This window comes from Coffea arabica, chromosome 8c, assembly GCF_036785885.1.
Source record: "Coffea arabica cultivar ET-39 chromosome 8c, Coffea Arabica ET-39 HiFi, whole genome shotgun sequence".
NCBI classification, from domain to species: domain Eukaryota; kingdom Viridiplantae; phylum Streptophyta; class Magnoliopsida; order Gentianales; family Rubiaceae; genus Coffea; species Coffea arabica.
Genome location: NC_092325.1, coordinates 21,213,814 through 21,233,937, shown reverse-complemented (window position 1 = coordinate 21,233,937; position 20,124 = coordinate 21,213,814). Strand labels below are relative to the sequence as shown.

The 20,124-nt window shown below is 38.3% G+C and overlaps 1 long non-coding RNA gene across 1 annotated transcript; it reads right to left on the bottom strand.

Annotated features, from left to right (window-relative positions):
• Positions 1-8,977: 8,977 nt before the first annotated feature.
• Positions 8,978-19,807, bottom strand: LOC140013773 (uncharacterized). Its single transcript, XR_011820617.1, has 2 exons — positions 9,913-19,807; positions 8,978-9,196 (listed from the first exon to the last, which is right to left on the bottom strand). It is a non-coding gene; the product is annotated as an uncharacterized lncRNA (long non-coding RNA).
• Between the last annotated feature and the right edge of the window lie 317 nt (positions 19,808-20,124).

The following is a 20,124-nucleotide window of genomic DNA, read 5'->3' as shown; positions in this document are numbered from 1 at the left end:
TGAGGAATTTTTATGAGTAATTATAGTTTTTAGATGGTTTTTCTAGTATTGGAGAGTTTTTGGAAAATTAAGAGTGTATAATGGACGTGGGACCCACTAGTGCGAAAAGTTCGGAAAAATTCGGCCAATAAGGTTAAGTTTCGGATACTGTGTAAAATTTATCGGGTGTTAAGAGATAAGTAGAGAGTGAGATTTGATTGAGGTGAGAGGAAAAAGAAGTGATAAGATTGCATTAATGAGGTGACAAGTGTCACCCTATTATTGGTTTTACTTTAAGATTTACTATTCCAATTTTTGACTTTTTTTGACCAAAGGTTAAATATCTTAAAAATTGCCCAAAAATCACCATTTCTTACCTTTGGATGGCCGGCCCTCTCTAGCAAGAAGAAAGACAAAACTCTTCAACATCTTGGCAAATTCCTAGCTCAAATCATCCAAACTACTTGCCTAAATTAGTTTTTACTCCATAAAATTCCTTCCTTGGGTGCTAGTAGGTAGTTTAGTGAAGTTTGTTTGAAGAGCTAAGGTGTCCAACATCTCTATCTCTCTTGGTTACTAGGTGAGTGGTGTGTGAATTCCCTCTTGCACTTAATGAAGCTTAAGTTATGCTTATTAGTGATTAAAGTGCTGAAATTTCTGGTTTTCATCTCGGTTTGAAGTGATTTGGTGAAGTTTTTATTTTATTGATGATTTTTCTGGTTTAATTGGATTATGATGGTGTGGTTGTTTATGATGATTGGCAATGGCCTATAATGACACTAGTAGGTGTGAATTGTTGATATTTGCAATCAATTTTGGGTTTGGAATGAATTGTGAAAAGTTAGGGTTCATAAACCCCTAATTCTGTCCGGTTTTAGATCATAGGGTTAGAGGCCGAATTGGACTTTTCTCAAAACATGAAAGTTGTAGGTATTGATGAGTTTGAAGTGTTTGCAAAATTTCAGGTCATTTGGATTAGTGTAGAGTGAGATATGTCAATTTTACTATTGCTGATCTGGGTTGCTCAGAATGTGAAACTGCGCTTGTAATCGTTTGTTTTGACTGGAATTGGTTTGGATTTTGTTGTTGGTGTCTTCTGAGGAAATGTAGCTGGATGTCTTAGCTAACATATGCCTTTGGAATTTCAGCATTTGGACCTGAATAGACTGAGTTGGACTCATTACAGCATTGTGTGATTTGTGAACCTGTTTTAGTGGTTCTGGTTTGGTATTTTTGGCATATTTGACCTAGTTGTGCTAGGATTTGGATTGAGTGTCCTTCTACATTGTTGTAGCCCTGTTTCATAGCTTCGAAACGGTGGGTCTTACACCCCCATCCGATAATCATAGTGAAATTGACACCATTACCGCAAAATGACGTCAAAACTGTTTTTCTGGTTTTGAGCTTAACCTTCATTTCCGGACTTTTTCCTAGCTTGACTTGTACTAGTACTACTTGGAGCTTGCTGAATGGATATTAGATGAACTTAGTTGTGTGACTTTGGGACTGGCTAAAGAAATAATGAAGCCATGATGGCTGGGAAAGTAAGCAAATTTAGGGGAAGTGCTATCCGAAGTTTTAAAGGACTTGTTTGCATTGAGTTTGTGATCTAAGACTTGGATTTGAGCAAGGCAATGTTATGTGATGGATGATTTCTGAGCCGTGGAGGTGAGTGACCCCAAACTATTGTTAAAGCTTCTTATGAACCGTTTCTTGCACTATTTACTTGATTGCATACCATGAGTGCTTGCATGTGGCCCATGACATGTTTTGGCTTAAATGAGTGCTTGGAATTCGTGTGCTGAACACCAACGTCTCCACCTCTGTGTACTGTTCATCTGGAGCAAATGGCTTCCCCACTGACTGTTTACTGTTTAATGTTTGTTTGGAGCGTTGGGTGTTTAAGTACAACGATCTCGCTGGCTCACGAGAGCAATAAATGTACATTTGATCTTGAAATCATGACATCACTGAAATGAACGACTGTGAAACTGAATTGATTACTAATTTTAATGGTTACTTGCTGAGCTTCTAGCTCACCCCAAAAATGTTTTATTTCCCCCCCCACAGGGCTCAAGGCGAAGAAAAGCTTGGAGTGCTTATTCACGTGACTGGATGGCTTATATCGTGTACAGTTTAAGTTTGGATCTATTTTATGTATGAGTTGGTCTTGTGTAAATATTTGAAATTGATATGGATGTAAGTATACGTTCCACGATTGGAATCAGTTTCCGCTGCATTTGTAATATGTAATCATTGGAGAATTTGAGGTAATTTTGAGATTTATATTGTAATTGGGTTGAGAACTGTAGTGAGCGACTGAGTCCCGGCGAGAGCTGGGCAAGCGGCCGCCGAACCCTCTGGTTCGCCTTAGGGGGAGGTGGGGCCGTTACAAGTGGTATCAGAGCTTAGGCTTCAGATCTCTGTAGTGTATCCTAGGCTTGAAGTTTAGGATACCGGACTGTGGGCTTGGCTTGAAATATTAGTGATTCTTGCGGGATATCTCGACCTGATTAGTACAAGTGGAATGTCGAGGACGACATTCTTTTAAGGAGGGGAGATTGTGACGCCCCGAAAAAAAAAGAGTTTGAGAACCCGTAAAAACCCTAATCTTTTCCGAGGGTTTTATTTCCTTTAATAGCATGTTTTCTGCATTTCCTGGCTTAGGAAATTTTCCTGAGGAATTTTTATGAGTAATTATAGTTTTTAGATGGTTTTTCTAGTATTGGAGAGTTTTTAGAAAATTAAGAGTGTATAATGGACGTGGGACCCACTAGTGCGAAAAGTTCGGAAAAATTCGGCCAATAAGGTTAAGTTTCGGATACTGTGTAAAATTTATCGGGTGTTAAGAGATAAGTAGAGAGTGAGATTTGATTGAGGTGAGAGGAAAAAGAAGTGATAAGATTGCATTAATGAGGTGACAAGTGTCACCCTATTATTGGTTTTACTTTAAGATTTACTATTCCAATTTTTGACTTTTTTTGACCAAAGGTTAAATATCTTAAAAATTGCCTAAAAATCACCATTTCTTACCTTTGGATGGCCGGCCCTCTCTAGCAAGAAGAAAGACAAAACTCTTCAACATCTTGGCAAATTCCTAGCTCAAATCATCCAAACTACTTGCCTAAATTAGTTTTTACTCCATAAAATTCCTTCCTTGGGTGCTAGTAGGTAGTTTAGTGAAGTTTGTTTGAAGAGCTAAGGTGTCCAACATCTCTATCTCTCTTGGTTACTAGGTGAGTGGTGTGTGAATTCCCTCTTGCACTTAATGAAGCTTAAGTTATGCTTATTAGTGATTAAAGTGCTGAAATTTCTGGTTTTCATCTCGGTTTGAAGTGATTTGGTGAAGTTTTTATTTTATTGATGATTTTTCTGGTTTAATTGGATTATGATGGTGTGGTTGTTTATGATGATTGGCAATGGCCTATAATGACACTAGTAGGTGTGAATTGTTGATATTTGCAATCAATTTTGGGTTTGGAATGAATTGTGAAAAGTTAGGGTTCATAAACCCCTAATTCTGTCCGGTTTTAGATCATAGGGTTAGAGGCTGAATTGGACTTTTCTCAAAACATGAAAGTTGTAGGTATTGATGAGTTTGAAGTGTCTGCAAAAGTTCAGGTCATTTGGATTAGTGTAGAGTGAGATATGTCAATTTTACTATTGCTGATCTGGGTTGCTCAGAATGTGAAACTGCGCTTGTAATCGTTTGTTTTGACTGGAATTGGTTTGGATTTTGTTGTTGGTGTCTTCTGAGGAAATGTAGCTGGATGTCTTAGCTAACATATGCCTTTGGAATTTCAGCATTTGGACCTGTATAGACTGAGTTGGACTCATTATAGCATTGTGTGATTTGTGAACCTGTTTTAGTGGTTCTGGTTTGGTATTTTTGGCATATTTGACCTAGTTGTGCTAGGATTTGGATTGAGTGTCCTTCTACATTGTTGTAGCCCTGTTTCATAGCTTCGAAACGGTGGGTCTTACACCCCCATCCGATAATCATAGTGAAATTGACACCATTACCGCAAAATGACGTCAAAACTGTTTTTCTGGTTTTGAGCTTAACCTTCATTTCCGGACTTTTTCCTAGCTTGACTTGTACTAGTACTACTTGGAGCTTGCTGAATGGATATTAGATGAACTTAGTTGTGTGACTTTGGGACTGGCTGAAGAAATAATGAAGCCATGATGGCTGGGAAAGTAAGCAAATTTAGGGGAAGTGCTATCCGAAGTTTTAAAGGACTTGTTTGCATTGAGTTTGTGATCTAAGACTTGGATTTGAGCAAGGCAATGTTATGTGATGGATGATTTCTGAACCGTGGAGGTGAGTGACCCCAAACTATTGTTAAAGCTTCTTATGAACCGTTTCTTGCACTATTTACTTGATTGCATATCATGAGTGCTTGCATGTGGCCCATGACATGTTTTGGCTTAAATGAGTGCTTGGAATTCGTGTGCTGAACACCAACGTCTCCACCTCTGTGTACTGTTCATCTGGAGCAAATGGCTTCCCCACTGACTGTTTACTGTTTAATGTTTGTTTGGAGCGTTGGGTGTTTAAGTACAACGATCTCGCTGGCTCACGAGAGCAATAAATGTACATTTGATCTTGAAATCATGACATCACTGAAATGAACGACTGTGAAACTGAATTGATTACTAATTTTAATGGTTACTCGCTGAGCTTCGAGCTCACCCCAAAAATGTTTTATTTCCCCCCCCACAGGGCTCAAGGCGAAGAAAAGCTTGGAGTGCTTATTCACGTGACTGGATGGCTTATATCGTGTACAGTTTAAGTTTGGATCTATTTTATGTATGAGTTGGTCTTGTGTAAATATTTGAAATTGATATGGATGTAAGTATACGTTCCACGATTGGAATCAGTTTCCGCTGCATTTGTAATATGTAATCATTGGAGAATTTGAGGTAATTTTGAGATTTATATTGTAATTGGGTTGAGAACTGTAGTGAGCGACTGAGTCCCGGCGAGAGCTGGGCAAGCGGCCGCCGAACCCTCTGGTTCGCCTTAGGGGGAGGTGGGGCCGTTACAAGTGGTATCAGAGCTTAGGCTTCAGATCTCTGTAGTGTATCCTAGGCTTGAAGTTTAGGATGCCGGACTGTGGGCTTGGCTTGAAATATTAGTGATTCTTGCGGGATATCTCGACCTGATTAGTACAAGTGGAATGTCGAGGACGACATTCTTTTGAGGAGGGGAGATTGTGACGCCCCGAAAAAAAAAGAGTTTGAGAACCCGTAAAAACCCTAATCTTTTCCGAGGGTTTTATTTCCTTTAATAGCATGTTTTCTGCATTTCCTGGCTTAGGAAATTTTCCTGAGGAATTTTTATGAGTAATTATAGTTTTTAGATGGTTTTTCTAGTATTGGAGAGTTTTTAGAAAATTAAGAGTGTATAATGGACGTGGGACCCACTAGTGCGAAAAGTTCGGAAAAATTCGGCCAATAAGGTTAAGTTTCGGATACTGTGTAAAATTTATCGGGTGTTAAGAGATAAGTAGAGAGTGAGATTTGATTGAGGTGAGAGGAAAAAGAAGTGATAAGATTGCATTAATGAGGTGACAAGTGTCACCCTATTATTGGTTTTACTTTAAGATTTACTATTCCAATTTTTGACTTTTTTTGACCAAAGGTTAAATATCTTAAAAATTGCCCAAAAATCACCATTTCTTACCTTTGGATGGCCGGCCCTCTCTAGCAAGAAGAAAGACAAAACTCTTCAACATCTTGGCAAATTCCTAGCTCAAATCATCCAAACTACTTGCCTAAATTAGTTTTTACTCCATAAAATTCCTTCCTTGGGTGCTAGTAGGTAGTTTAGTGAAGTTTGTTTGAAGAGCTAAGGTGTCCAACATCTCTATCTCTCTTGGTTACTAGGTGAGTGGTGTGTGAATTCCCTCTTGCACTTAATGAAGCTTAAGTTATGCTTATTAGTGATTAAAGTGCTGAAATTTCTGGTTTTCATCTCGGTTTGAAGTGATTTGGTGAAGTTTTTATTTTATTGATGATTTTTCTGGTTTAATTGGATTATGATGGTGTGGTTGTTTATGATGATTGGCAATGGCCTATAATGACACTAGTAGGTGTGAATTGTTGATATTTGCAATCAATTTTGGGTTTGGAATGAATTGTGAAAAGTTAGGGTTCATAAACCCCTAATTCTGTCCGGTTTTAGATCATAGGGTTAGAGGCTGAATTGGACTTTTCTCAAAACATGAAAGTTGTAGGTATTGATGAGTTTGAAGTGTCTGCAAAAGTTCAGGTCATTTGGATTAGTGTAGAGTGAGATATGTCAATTTTACTATTGCTGATCTGGGTTGCTCAGAATGTGAAACTGCGCTTGTAATCGTTTGTTTTGACTGGAATTGGTTTGGATTTTGTTGTTGGTGTCTTCTGAGGAAATGTAGCTGGATGTCTTAGCTAACATATGCCTTTGGAATTTCAGCATTTGGACCTGTATAGACTGAGTTGGACTCATTACAGCATTGTGTGATTTGTGAACCTGTTTTAGTGGTTCTGGTTTGGTATTTTTGGCATATTTAACGTAGTTGTGCTAGGATTTGGATTGAGTGGCCTTCTACATTGTTGTAGCCCTGTTTCATAGCTTCGAAACGGTGGGTCTTACACCCCCATCCGATAATCATAGTGAAATTGACACCATTACCGCAAAATGACGTCAAAACTATTTTTCTGGTTTTGAGCTTAACCTTCATTTTCGGACTTTTTCCTAGCTTGACTTGTACTAGTACTACTTGGAGCTTGCTGAATGGATATTAGATGAACTTAGTTGTGTGACTTTGGGACTGGCTGAAGAAATAATGAAGCCATGATGGCTGGGAAAGTAAGCAAATTTAGGGGAAGTGCTATCCGAAGTTTTAAAGGACTTGTTTGCATTGAGTTTGTGATCTAAGACTTGGATTTGAGCAAGGCAATGTTATGTGATGGATGATTTCTGAGCCGTGGAGGTGAGTGACCCCAAACTATTGTTAAAGCTTCTTATGAACCGTTTCTTGCACTATTTACTTGATTGCATATCATGAGTGCTTGCATGTGGCCCATGACATGTTTTGGCTTAAATGAGTGCTTGAAATTCGTGTGCTGAACACCAACGTCTCCACCTCTGTGTACTGTTCATCTGGAGCAAATGGCTTCCCCACTGACTGTTTACTGTTTAATGTTTGTTTGGAGCGTTGGGTGTTTAAGTACAACGATCTCGCTGGCTCACGAGAGCAATAAATGTTCATTTGATCTTCAAATCATGACATCACTGAAATGAACGACTGTGAAACTGAATTGATTACTGATTTTAATGGTTACTCGCTGAGCTTCTAGCTCACCCCAAAAATGTTTTATTTCCCCCCCCCACAGGGCTCAAGGCGAAGAAAAGCTTGGAGTGCTTATTCACGTGACTGGATGGCTTATATCGTGTACAGTTTAAGTTTGGATCTATTTTATGTATGAGTTGGTCTTGTGTAAATATTTGAAATTGATATGGATGTAAGTATACGTTCCACGATTGGAATCAGTTTCCGCTGCATTTGTAATATGTAATCATTGGAGAATTTGAGGTAATTTTGAGATTTATATTGTAATTGGGTTGAGAACTGTAGTGAGCGACTGAGTCCCGGCGAGAGTTGGGCAGGCGGCCGCCGAACCCTCTGGTTCGCCTTAGGGGGAGGTGGGGCCGTTACAATAAGACTCGATTACAAGTCATGAACCAATTCTACATACTACCAAAATAAGATTCCATAAGCATACACAAGCAATAGAGGAAACCAGAAAAAATCCGGAAATGATTTAGCTTTAACCCTGAAAAAAAAACAGTTTTCGACATCATTTTGCGGTAATGGCACCAAAGGTACTACGATGATCGGATGAAGGTACAAGATCCACCGTTTCGAAGCTAAAAGATAGGGTTACAATATTGCAGAAGGTCACTTAACCCAGTTTCGAGTGTAACCAGGTCAAAAATGCAAGAAACCACACCAGAATCTGAAAAACAGATTCACAGAACACGTTCTAGTACAAACATCATAACTCAGCCTACCCAAGTCCAAATCCAGAAATTCCAAAACCTGCTGAAAGCTAAGAAACTGGGCTACATCTCATCAGAAGACCTCAACAACCAATTCGGAAGCAATTCCAGCCAAAACAACCAATTACAGGCGCAATTCTAGCATTCGGATAAAACCAGGACAGCAAGCGTAATTTCGATATTTCTCATTCTACGCTACTCTGATTAACCTAAAATTTTGTAGGCACCTCTAAAATGTCATTCCCTAGAACTTTCATGTTTTAAGCCAAGGCCAATTCGGCCTCTAACTAGGAGCTATAAATTCGGGCAGAATGTTCCCAACTAAAACCCTAACTTTCTACAATTTCTTCCAAACCAGAAATTGGTTGCAATAACCCACTTTTTCCACCTTCTAGAGTCATTATATACCATTTCCAATCATCATAGGTAGCTACACAATCATGTTCATATTAAAACAGAAAAATCCCCAAAAATAATAAAACTTCATCACTTCAACCACAAATCAATAAATAATCCATAAACTTGCATCTCATACTACCACTAATCATGATTTAAGCATCAATTAAGGGAGGAGGGTGGTTCTTCACAACTCACCTTAGAAACAAGAGAGAGAGAGCAATAGGTCCTCTTAGCTTTCCATTTAACTCCACAAATCAACTCACAAACACTAAGTGAAGAGGTGTTTTTATGGAACAAAGACAAGTTTAAATGGTTGGTTTAGTGATTTGGTGTAACAGCCCCACTTTCCCCTAAGGCGAACCAAAGGGGTTAGCGGACTGCCTGCCCAGCTCTCGCCAGGACTACGGATCAGATTAGAGCTATCTGCTTCACTCCGGAACTTACAAACTCGCGTAAACACATCAAAATGGTAAAATAACCCAAAATAAAAAAAAATAAAATCCGGAGCCGGTCATGAATAGTAACCGACCCGTCAGAACCCAACCGAAATAGTTAACAAACATTTACATCTGAACTTTAGCGTTTACAAATCAAAATGACATACAAAAGCTTTCAAAAGTTAATACATATACACGGTTTGCCAAATCAAAAGAGAAAACGCCCCAAAAGTACACTTAGGGTTTTAATACATGAGCTATACAAAAGATATGTTCATCTAGCTCAATTTGGCAGCCATTTGTCAAATCCAGACCAAAAGGGTTTATTTTCCTGTAAGGAAAACAAAAGGAACGGAAAGGGGTGAGCTTGCGCTCAATGAGGTACCAAACAAAAAGCATTAAAATCATGGCATTTCACATTTAACAAATCAGATACACATGTCAGATGTAAAGCACAGAAACCAATGATTCAAATCAGAAGGATACGGATGGCTCTCAGGAGCCAAATTTCCAACGCAGTACTTGATCCAAACCGGTTGACTCTCCGTCAACGTATATAGAACCAAAACGTCCGTAGACCCCTCTTTACACCGAATTCCGTCCACCAAACACCCATTTACGGGGCCCGCTCACCGTAACCGAACAGAAATGGTAATACTCGAGTATACCGGAATCAAGGGTCTCAATACCCAAAAATCCCCGAACAGACTACCGTGGTTCGTTATCTAATCGTCCAGGCCCTTGCCGGCCCGACTCGAATAACTTAGCCACAGGATTGAGCTCATAGGTCATAGAAATCCGAACAGATGCAGACACAGATAACAGATTCAGATACAGATACAGAATAGCAGATTCAGATAGCAGATTCAGACGGCAGATTCAGATAGGCACTCAAATTTGGCATATGAACAGATAGAAGAACGAGTGTGATAAAGTACACCCTCGCCTCCATTTTATCAAAACAGTATTTGGCTTCAATAATCATAAATCAAGTATTCAGATATTCAGATATTTCACATAATGGGTAGCAGGTAGTGGAACACTCACCGGCTCAACTTCAAAAGTTTTCACTTCAGATTGGCCTTAATCGCCAAGAAACCCTAAAATAATCAAAATAAACCAATTGAAGGTTTTACTTCCAGAATCGAGTAAACAGAATGCACATATGAGGCTCGACTACACGTCGTACGCCTTGCCAAATAAATACTAGTGCAAGAATGCAAAAACATGATTCCCTTGGAAACGAAAAGGTAGCATGAAGACCTAGGCGCAAACAACCCAAAAGCCTTTCATTCTACCAAAAGGCAAATCCAATTTAAAGGAACCAAACGGCCTCGAAAATCGGGCAGCACTTCCCCTAAATTTCTTACTTTTCCAGGCATTAAGGCTTCATTATATCCTCAAATCAGTCCCAACATCTCACACAAAATTCATCTCATTTCCCAAAAGCCGTTCGCTAGGCTCAAAGTGGTACAAGTACAAAAGTTAGCTACGAAACATCCGAAATGAAAGCAAGCCCTAAAAGAGACTCGATAACGAGTCATATAGCCATACCAATTATAACCCTAATAGGGTTTCATATGCATAAATAAGCATCATAGGTAACCAGAAATTAAGAAATGGCTTTAACTTAGGCCTTAACAAAAAAAAACGTATTTGACCTCATAATGCGGTAATGACACCATTTTCACTACGGTTATCGGATGGGGGTGCAAGACCCACCGTTTCGAAGCTATGAAACAGGGCTACAACAATGTAGAAGGCCACTCAGTCCAAATCCTAGCACAACTAGGTCGAAAATGCAGAATACCACAACCTGAACCGTAATTGCAGGTTTACAAATCACAGAAAACTGTAATCCGTACAACTCGGTCTATACAGGTCCAAATACATTGATTCGAAAGGCATATGGTAGCTAAGACATTCAGCTACATTTCATCAGAAGACACCAACAACAAAATCCAAACCAATTCCAGCCAAAATGGCCAATTACTAGTGCAGTTTTTGCATTCTGATCAACCCAGAACAGCAATAGTAAAAATGCCATATCTCACTCTACACTACTCCAAATGACCTGAAATTTTACAGGCACCTCAAACACATCAATACCTACAACTTTCATGTTTTAGGCCAAGGCCAATTCTGTGAGGACTCGCAAAAATTTACTTATTTAATCTCCTATTTCTAGCTTATTTAATTATTTATTTGGTCTTTTACTCCGAATATTATTTTCTAAGCTCTTGAGACCTAATTACATGGAAATATTGTTTCATTATATTTTTAAAATGACTTGTTTCAAAAATTAATTTTCGGAAGCTCGTTTTGTAAAAATAGTGAACACGTCTTTGGAAATCTTGATCGATTGAGAGTACAATAGGTTTGAAATATTGGAGACATGTACAATGGACCTAAATTAGGCATTTTAATGTTTAAATACTCAAGTGACAGTTATTAGTACTATCGTTATAAGAATTTCTCGGAAGTTTCGCGTTATTGCGCTTAAATTGGAGATACGCGTTTTCACACGCGCAATTTAAATTGAGGAACTTTAGACCCTTATTTTGGGACAATTAAGAGTGAATAATATTTATATGAATATAAATGCATTAGAAGTTTAGTACACTAGTGAAACAAACGCGAGAGGAATCGAGCACAAAACGCGCGCGTGCGCGCACTTTTTGCGGTTGACTTTTGTGCACCCAATCCTTAGTCATTAAGCTTCCTTTGGAAGCCTCATTTCAGACCACAATTTCTCTCTCTTGCTCCCTCATCTGGCCGAACAACAAAGCAAGAAAAACAGCTCAAGAGCTCTTCCAATTCCTCCATCAAATCATCACCAAACCTCTTCCAATTCACTCCAAATTCGAACTACACTTAGCTTAACACTTGAGGAGTATTTTGAGCTGCAAAAGGGAGCTGAAAAGCCACGATTTTCTGGAGCAAAGAGTGACCAAAATTTCTGATCTAATCATCCAAGAAGGTAGCAAATCATCCAACCCATAGATCTTAGTTTTTGTAAGATTTATTGCACATATAAGGTTATATAATCATGTGGGTAGTCTTGTTTATGGTATAAAATGTGAAAGTGGGCTCTATGAACTCCCACTCTTGGGTTGTTGCTGATTTGATGTTGGATGATGAAATTAATGGTGGTTTAGTGCTTATATTAGTAGATTAATGTTGTATTGTTGGTAGAAAATCAAAGGAGGTGCTTGGAGCAAAAGTGACCGTTTTACCCCTGCCTTGTCCGACCGTTTTCGTGCCAGATTTTGAGATTCTAATGAATTGATTATGTTTTTTATCTATTATTGTAAGTGTGTACAAAATTTCATTGAAAAATAACATGATTTGGTTGGTCAAATGAGTTGATTTCCAAAGTTAGCAAAACTGGAAAATGAATCCCGTATTGCCCAGGCAGTCATTTTGTAACGGCCATAACTCTTTGTTCCGATGTCGAAATCAAGTGCCGTTTGTGGCATTGGAAACTAGACATTCCTAGCTTTCCATCGGTACCAATTTCACATTCTGGTTCCACTTGAGTGAGCCACACCATTCGATTGAATATCACTGTCCTGTTTCGTTGCTCTCCAGGAGACAGGACAGAAATTGCTTCTTGATGCTCAAAAACGAGCTATTTTTGAATGGAATTTGAAAATGGTTTCTTCTGAGAAAATTCAACTTTAGAAGAGAGCTTTCCAACGCCATCAACCACGCCCATTTCCAAGTTGAATGGAGTGAGTTGTGGCCAAAGTTTGAAACTGCTACAGTGATAGAATTTTCCACTTGGACAGATTTGTAACTAACAATGATTTGGGACTTGTTGTTTTGGAAACTTTGATGTCTGACATCTACCAAACTTTAGATTAGATGTTCCTTGGACTTTGTTTCACAAATAAACCAGATTTGGGTTGGTTGCTTTGGACAAAATGTTTAAAAAGGAAAGAAGAGCTAGAAGACAGTTTTACCTTGGGAAATTTCCTGAACTTTGATGGTTTAGTTAACTACCTTCCCGTGTGAATTTTCAAATGAAATTTGATAGAAGAGTAATCCTCATATGGAGGTTTAATTGTACAAAATTTGGTAATATTCTAAGACCATTTTGATATGCAAATGATGTCACAAAATTCGCTCATCGAATCTGGAAAACTTTTCGTTTTCTCTTAGCCAAATGGTCAAATCTGATTTGGAGAGTTTTATTTCTAGAATTTGGATGTCAATGGTCTTTAAATTGCTCAGTGGATGTTTATGAACTCTTGGTTTCAATAATGGAGAGATTTGGAACTGATTTCATGGTACAAAAAGTTTGTAAACGAAAGAAAAGTGAGAAGGTAGTTTAGCCTTGAAACTCTTCATAAACTTTGGTTGTTTTAATGACTACCTTACCGTGAGAGTTTTTGTACGAAACTTAGTAGAAATGTTGTTCACACATGGAAGATTTAGTGTACCAAGTTTGATGTATTTCTAATGCCAACTTGATGACCAAATGATATTTCGAATCTAGTTTTAAACCTGGAAAATAGCCCAACAGTCTTAACTTTTTCAGCAAATTGGAGGTACTATATCTTGGTGCTCGAAACTCCGTTTCTCGTTCCGCTTGTTTTGTTATACTCTTGGATTGCAACACTAATTGATTTCCAAATTTCAAAGGTTAGTTCAAAACAAGTGAATTTTGCCGAATTTCTAAAGTTGGCCAAAAACCAACTTAAATCTGTCTTGGTAATTCAAGTTACCAACTTTGAGCCAAAATTTGAGTGCCTTTCACTTACATTCGTGGAAAAGTGTCTTCTAAGAACTTTGAGTACTTTGAAAGAGGATTCCAACAGTACCAAGTTTTCCAATTTTGGACTTGTGGAGAGTGAAATATGATTTTTCAAATATTGCTTGTTAAATCTGGAATTTTCTAACTTAAAGGAAACTAAGGGTTTCAAACCCTCCATTTTCCTTCAATATCATTTGATCGTTTTACATTTGATTTCAAATATGGAAATCAGATTTGTCTTGTATTTTAAAACCCACTTTTGAAACTCGAGTTACACGAACTCTTAGACTTGTCTCTGCATTAATTTCTTAGATTGTACTAGTGTACAATTTTCCTCGATAATTAGAATGATTTTGAGTGGTAGTTGATTATTGTTTGCTCAGGCACTCGAGGGAATCTCCCAGAGGAACTCGGAGCGGACACCTAAGACGCTTGTTTAAGAACTACTCGCTTGTTTTGACTAGGTGAGTGTTCCATATAGGAATACGTAATTGGAATAAGTCTATGACATGCTTAACCCATGGTCATTAAGTATTTACCACACTCATGCACATTTGAATAATGTATACTTGAATTACTCGACATGAAACACCTGAAGTAGGTATATTTGAACTATTCGATATGAAATGCTTAAAGAGCATACTTATGTGATTACTTGAAATACTAGATATGAAATGTTTGGAGAGCATATTTACATGATGTGTTTAAATGATTAATTATGCTATGGAAGCATAAGTCGGTTGGAGTAAATCTCCTCGACTCTTACGTGGTGAAAGTGAAAAACGGCCAATGGCGGCCTATTGAAATGACATATGTCTACCAATTAACCGTAATTACTACCGTTAACCGTTTACCGTGTTTACTTACCGTTTTCTAATCTATTTGGTTACTTGCTTACTTGGTTATCTGCTTACGTGATCACCAACTTACTTGGTTACGTGACCACCTGATTACTTGATTATCATGAATCACATGTTATATGAAGCTGTCCATCATTATTAGGCGAGTGTGTACTTTACCTCACTCGACCTACTCAAATGATGAATTTTACCTTTTGTCGAATTACTTGGTTACCTGTGCATGTTGTAAGCTCTAAGCTGAACTTGGGCCCTGCCCTTGGTTACTGACCTACTCGAGCCAGGACTGGGCTCGGTCGGGTAGGTTGGAACCCTGGGCCACCGTTTCGGTATACTCGAGTATTACCACTGGAGGGATAAGGCGATGGCCAGACCGTACCGTGGGGATCAGAAGTCATAAGGTGCAGATGACCGACAGAGTTCCACTGGAACACCGTATCCTACCGTATATGTTTACCTTGTATCATGATAATTGTTTCATGCTAAAATGCCAACATGAAATCCTGAACTATGCCTGTGATATGCTCCATACCTGTTACCTGACCAATGTACTTATATCATGATACCTGTGTCATGCTAAATGTCTCAAATTACTCGTACAATGATTATCACCTCATGATAACACGCCATTGTGTAACATTGAACCATGCATATGATATGCCCAACTTACTTGATTTATTTGAACTTTTAGAGTGTATTGGAACCTCACTGGGCTATGTAGCTCATCCCACGTTGTGGTTTTCTTTTACAGGGTTCGAGACCAAGGGTGCTCGTGAGTAGTACTAGATTGTTTTCTTTTGAAAACTTTAAGTTATATTATAACGGATGGCTATTGTACCCTTTTCCGTTGGGTTGTATTTAAGCTTGGAAGCTGCATAATTGTAAGTGTGAGATATTTGGAGTACTTTAATTATGTATTGAAGTTACTTAAAGTATTTCGAGCTTTTGAATGATGGATTGTAGTGAGTCCTGGCGAGAGCTGGGCAGGCGTCCCGCGGATACCCTTTGGTTCGCCTTAGGGAGAAGTGGGGGCGTCACAATTGGTATCAGAGCTTAGGCTTCAAATCTTGTAGTGTATCCTAGGCTTAAATGTTTAGGATGCCGGACTGTGGGACTGTTCTGAAAGTTAAATGATTGCTTGTAATGATAAAATTTAGAGCCACTTCACGTGGTCTCTACAGAGGAGTAAAATAGGGCCAAGTGGTGTTATGGTCCTTCCCATGTGATTGAGTAAAGACTTAAGTGCCCTTCTAGAAATGTAAGCTGTGAATCATGAATGTTATAGGTTGTAAAACCTTTATCTTGATAATTGGAGGGAATTTGATATGTATGTTGGGTAGGAATCTCGAATGTGGTGATTTACTCTTGGGACCGGCCGGCTCGAGATGTGAATTATCCTATTTTGGATTCTTGAACCCGAGTACTTGGGAGTGGAAAGCAACCATAGGGACTTTATATCTCCATTTGTGGGGAATAAGAATGAATCGATATTTCATGTGAATGGTTACAGGAAACCAATAATTGTTTGGTTAAGATGGTACAATAATTAAGAGTGGAAGATGAAAAATATCGTAACCCAAAAGATCCTTGTTGTCGCGCCCCATTTTTTTGATAAATAAATAAAATGGTTTGAAAATGTGTTTTTTTGATTCAATTTGTGATTTGAAAAATGAATTGTGATTTAAAAGAAAGATGGGTCTAAATGGGACTTTTGAAAATGCGACGATTTGACCCAAGAAAAATAGTTCAAAAAGGGTTTTTTATATGAAAAATGGAGTCGCCACTTGGTATAGAGTTAGGGTGTACCAAGTCACCCAAAAAATGAATTTTTAAGAAAAATAGGAAAAAGTAGTAAAAAAAAACCCCTTTTAAACGACTCCTAGTCCACGCAAACAAAGAAAAAGGTTCGGGAGTCACATTTGACGAAGGGGAAGGCAAGGATAAAAATCCAAGGCACCCCTTCGACCTAGCCAAGGCTAGTTGCGTTGATTTAATCAAAGATTTTCTTGTTTTAACCAAAGAATTTATTACATTTGGATGCACTACATGAATGCCAACCCTAGACCTAGAGGTATTGGGGGAAATTTCTCTTCAAAGGTTAGGTGGTGCCAATCACATTAATTGTGAAGCCCAATAACGATCCTTTGAAGAAGTCACGAATAATGCGAGTGGGATGCAAATGAATGGAATGCATGTATGCAATGTGAAGGTATGTGAAGTGAGAAAAATAATAAAAATAATAGGATGTAAGTGGAGGTGTGCAAATGTATTTACAAGTGTTTGTGTGCAAGCGAAGGGATAAAAAGGTGCATGTGTGCAAATGACAAAAGTGAAAGTGTGCAAGTGAAGGGATAAAAGGTGTACGTGTGCAAATGGGAGGAAAAGTGAAAGTGTAATGATGGAGTGGATTTAGAATGCATGGGCCTAGGGAATGCATGCATATTGGGTACGGGGAGACCTAAATCGTGACTCAATTTACCCTTTTGTAGAGGGAATACAAGCGTGCTAAGGCTTAGAAAAAGCCACACTCGTCTATATCCCATATTTAAGGGGACTCTCAATCAAATGAACCCTATAGCTAGCATGAAATGCAAAAATCCTAAAATGGAGGGAAAAGGGGTTCGAGGGGCATGCAAAATGATAAAACTAAAAAGAATGCATGACATGTAATGATCATGCAAATATGTGCTAACGAGGGGAAATCCCTAAGGGTCTAGCATTGGACTAGCCCATTCTATGAATTCCGACTAGCGTTGGACTAGTGGAAACGTACATTCATCCATCACATTCATTCAAGGATATGGAAAGCGAGTAGACATGTCAATCACATAGCACATAACACTTAGCATGCATATCTAAATGCCAAAACCTAAGAAAACGATTAAACATATAGCACATAGACATGCAAGACACATAAGGTGATTAAGGCCCTAACTATTACATTTGCTAGCTAGGCAGAAGTCTTCAACAGCTCTTCATCGAATGCTCCTCCAAACCCTATCTATTACAAGCCAAGAGGTGTACACATACCCCATAAAGAATAACTTAAATAAAAAGCAAAAGTAAATGACATAAATAAAAGAAATTAAAGAAAGGCTAGGAAAGCAAAGTAGACATGTATATCTCACATAGCACGTTGGTTCACATAGGAGAGACACAAAAAGGGATAAAAGAAAATATACCACCCTTGAAAGGAAGCTCTAATGGAGTGAAATCAACTTATTTATCCTCCAAAATAAAAGAAATGGTCAAGGTACCAATTTATTTGGCAAATAATCACAAAGGATAAAAAATAAACATGAATTTGAATCAATTAAATCATGTCAACAACCCACATTTAAGAAGTCAAAAGAAGAAAGGACTTGATTGCACAAATTAACAAAGTTTGGAGGTTAAAATTAAAGAAAAATAAAGTTCAGGGACCTATTTGCAATTAAATTAAGGACCGAATTGAAAGAAGTTAAAAATGTCTAGGGCCACAGTACAGTTAAAGAGAAATTCAGGGACTGATTTGCAAATGCATTTTTCTAGTTTCTTAGTGGATCAGGCCACTTGGGCCATTTTATCTATTTTTGGGCCAAAGATCCCTTCAGCCTGCCGCAAAGCCCAGAGGCTACATATGGGCTGGCTTCTACTTATCAATCAAACAAACCCAACCAAAAGAGTGCCAGAAACCCAAACAAAACAAATTAAATCCACTTTTACAAATCCAAACAAATATTATTGCCCACAACCTAAATCCAAACTAAACCCAACAAGATTAGCAAATCAACTAAAATTATTAAGCCACAATTATGACCTAAAATCAAGAATTAATCTATTCAAAAAGTCACATAAAATATGCAAACAAAAGATTAAACTTAAGAGGGTAACGTTAGTTTCAATTTTCCAGATTTTGGGCCATATCAGAATAAGGGGGGAACTTAGGGAATCCAAAGTGCAATTTCCAGAGAGTTACAATTTTTACAGCCAAACAATCTTTCTGCAACGTCACAACTTTCTTGCTGCAGTTTTCTTAGGCAATCTTATCATACAAACAAAATCACTAAAAACCCAAGGTTTTGACTATGCAAGCACCAACTAAATCAAACACAAAAATTTTGTTGCGGTACTCAGGCAAGAAACTTGAATTGACCGACAGAAGTGCAGCAGAAAAATTCTCTGCAACTTTTCTCATGCTTTTGAGCTTCAACAATTTCGCGTGGCAGATTTACAAACCTCCCAAACCAAAACCCAAGCCCAAACTATTACCAATCATTGTTTCAATATTCTATCATACATGCGAGAGGATGGCAGAACCAAGAATAAATTGAGTGCCATAGCTTGGGCAGCAACTACAACAAAGCACGGCACCCTGGAGGAGCTAAAGGTTTTAAGGAGAAATTTTAGTCGGGCATTTTATCAAACGGGTTAGGGGCATCAGAAGATTTCGCCAATTCCTTGCTCAATTGAAGTTAATCAATCCCCAAAATTTATCAGAGAACACAGATTGCATTCCAATCAACCATGAAAACACATACGATCAGAAAATTATAGACAATCCCCAGGAAAATGGCAATAACAAATTCACAAGAGACATGCCTGGGATTTCCAGCGTTTGCAAGTGCTCTTGTTTCGGTGAAAATCTGCAGGCAATGACGGCGGAATCGGTGAGGTGGTCGCGGCTATGAGCGGCGACGGATCCAGCAGCGCTTCAAATGAGCAGACCTTGCTCTGTTTCATTACAGCTCTTCCTTCTCCTCTGTTTTCTTTCTCTTTTTTTTTTCAGTTTCTTTTTCTGCTCTTCGCTTAGCCCAAAACCTTTAGTTTCTTTGCAGCCCCCTTTTCTCAACTCTCCCCGTAGCTTCAACCTCTGGTTTTTTCTTCCTCCGCCGCCACAGATTTTCAGATTTCTTCTTGCGCTCTGTTTTTTCTCTCTCGGTCTCCCCCAACCGCCATAAGCCTCCCCTGCTGTTTTCTTTTCTATCCTCTGTTTTTGCTCAGCCGAAAAACCCCTCTCGGCCTTTCTCTTCTGTTTTCGGTCCCTCTCAAAGCTGTCCCGGTTAATCCTTCTTGCGTTTTTTCGATTCCTCTGTTCTCCGCCGAAAACCTTCCCCATTTTCTTGCTCTCTATTCTTTCTCTTTTCCTCTTTTCCCGCTGCTCTGTTTTTTTCTTGTTTTTTCTTGGCTCTGCAGCCGCTTGCGGCTCTCTATTTTTTTTCTGTTCTGCTTCCCGAAGCCTTTACTTTTTTTCTGTTTTTTTTTTCATTTTCCTGTTTTTTCCGTAACCTCCCTAGCCGGCCATCCCCAATCCTTTTCCCCTTTTTTTTTTTTTTTAATTCCTTTCTTCTAAGTGACTAAGCACTTTGCCACCTATGTGATGTGTTGTTAAAAAACTAAAAGTGACATTTGCCTCCATGCATGCCTATCCACTTGTCATTTTTTCCTTTTTTTCCTTTTTCCTCTTTTCCCTTTTTCCTTTTGTTTTTCCATTTTCATCATTTTTCATTTTCATTCATTTTTCCTTTTTTTTTCAATATTGAATTTTGAGTCAAAAATAATTAAAGCATGTTCTTTTTGAATTTTCCTCATTTTCCCAAGAAATTTGATGCTAAAACAAAAAACTAAAAATAAAAAAGTGAATAAAACTAAAACAACAAATAA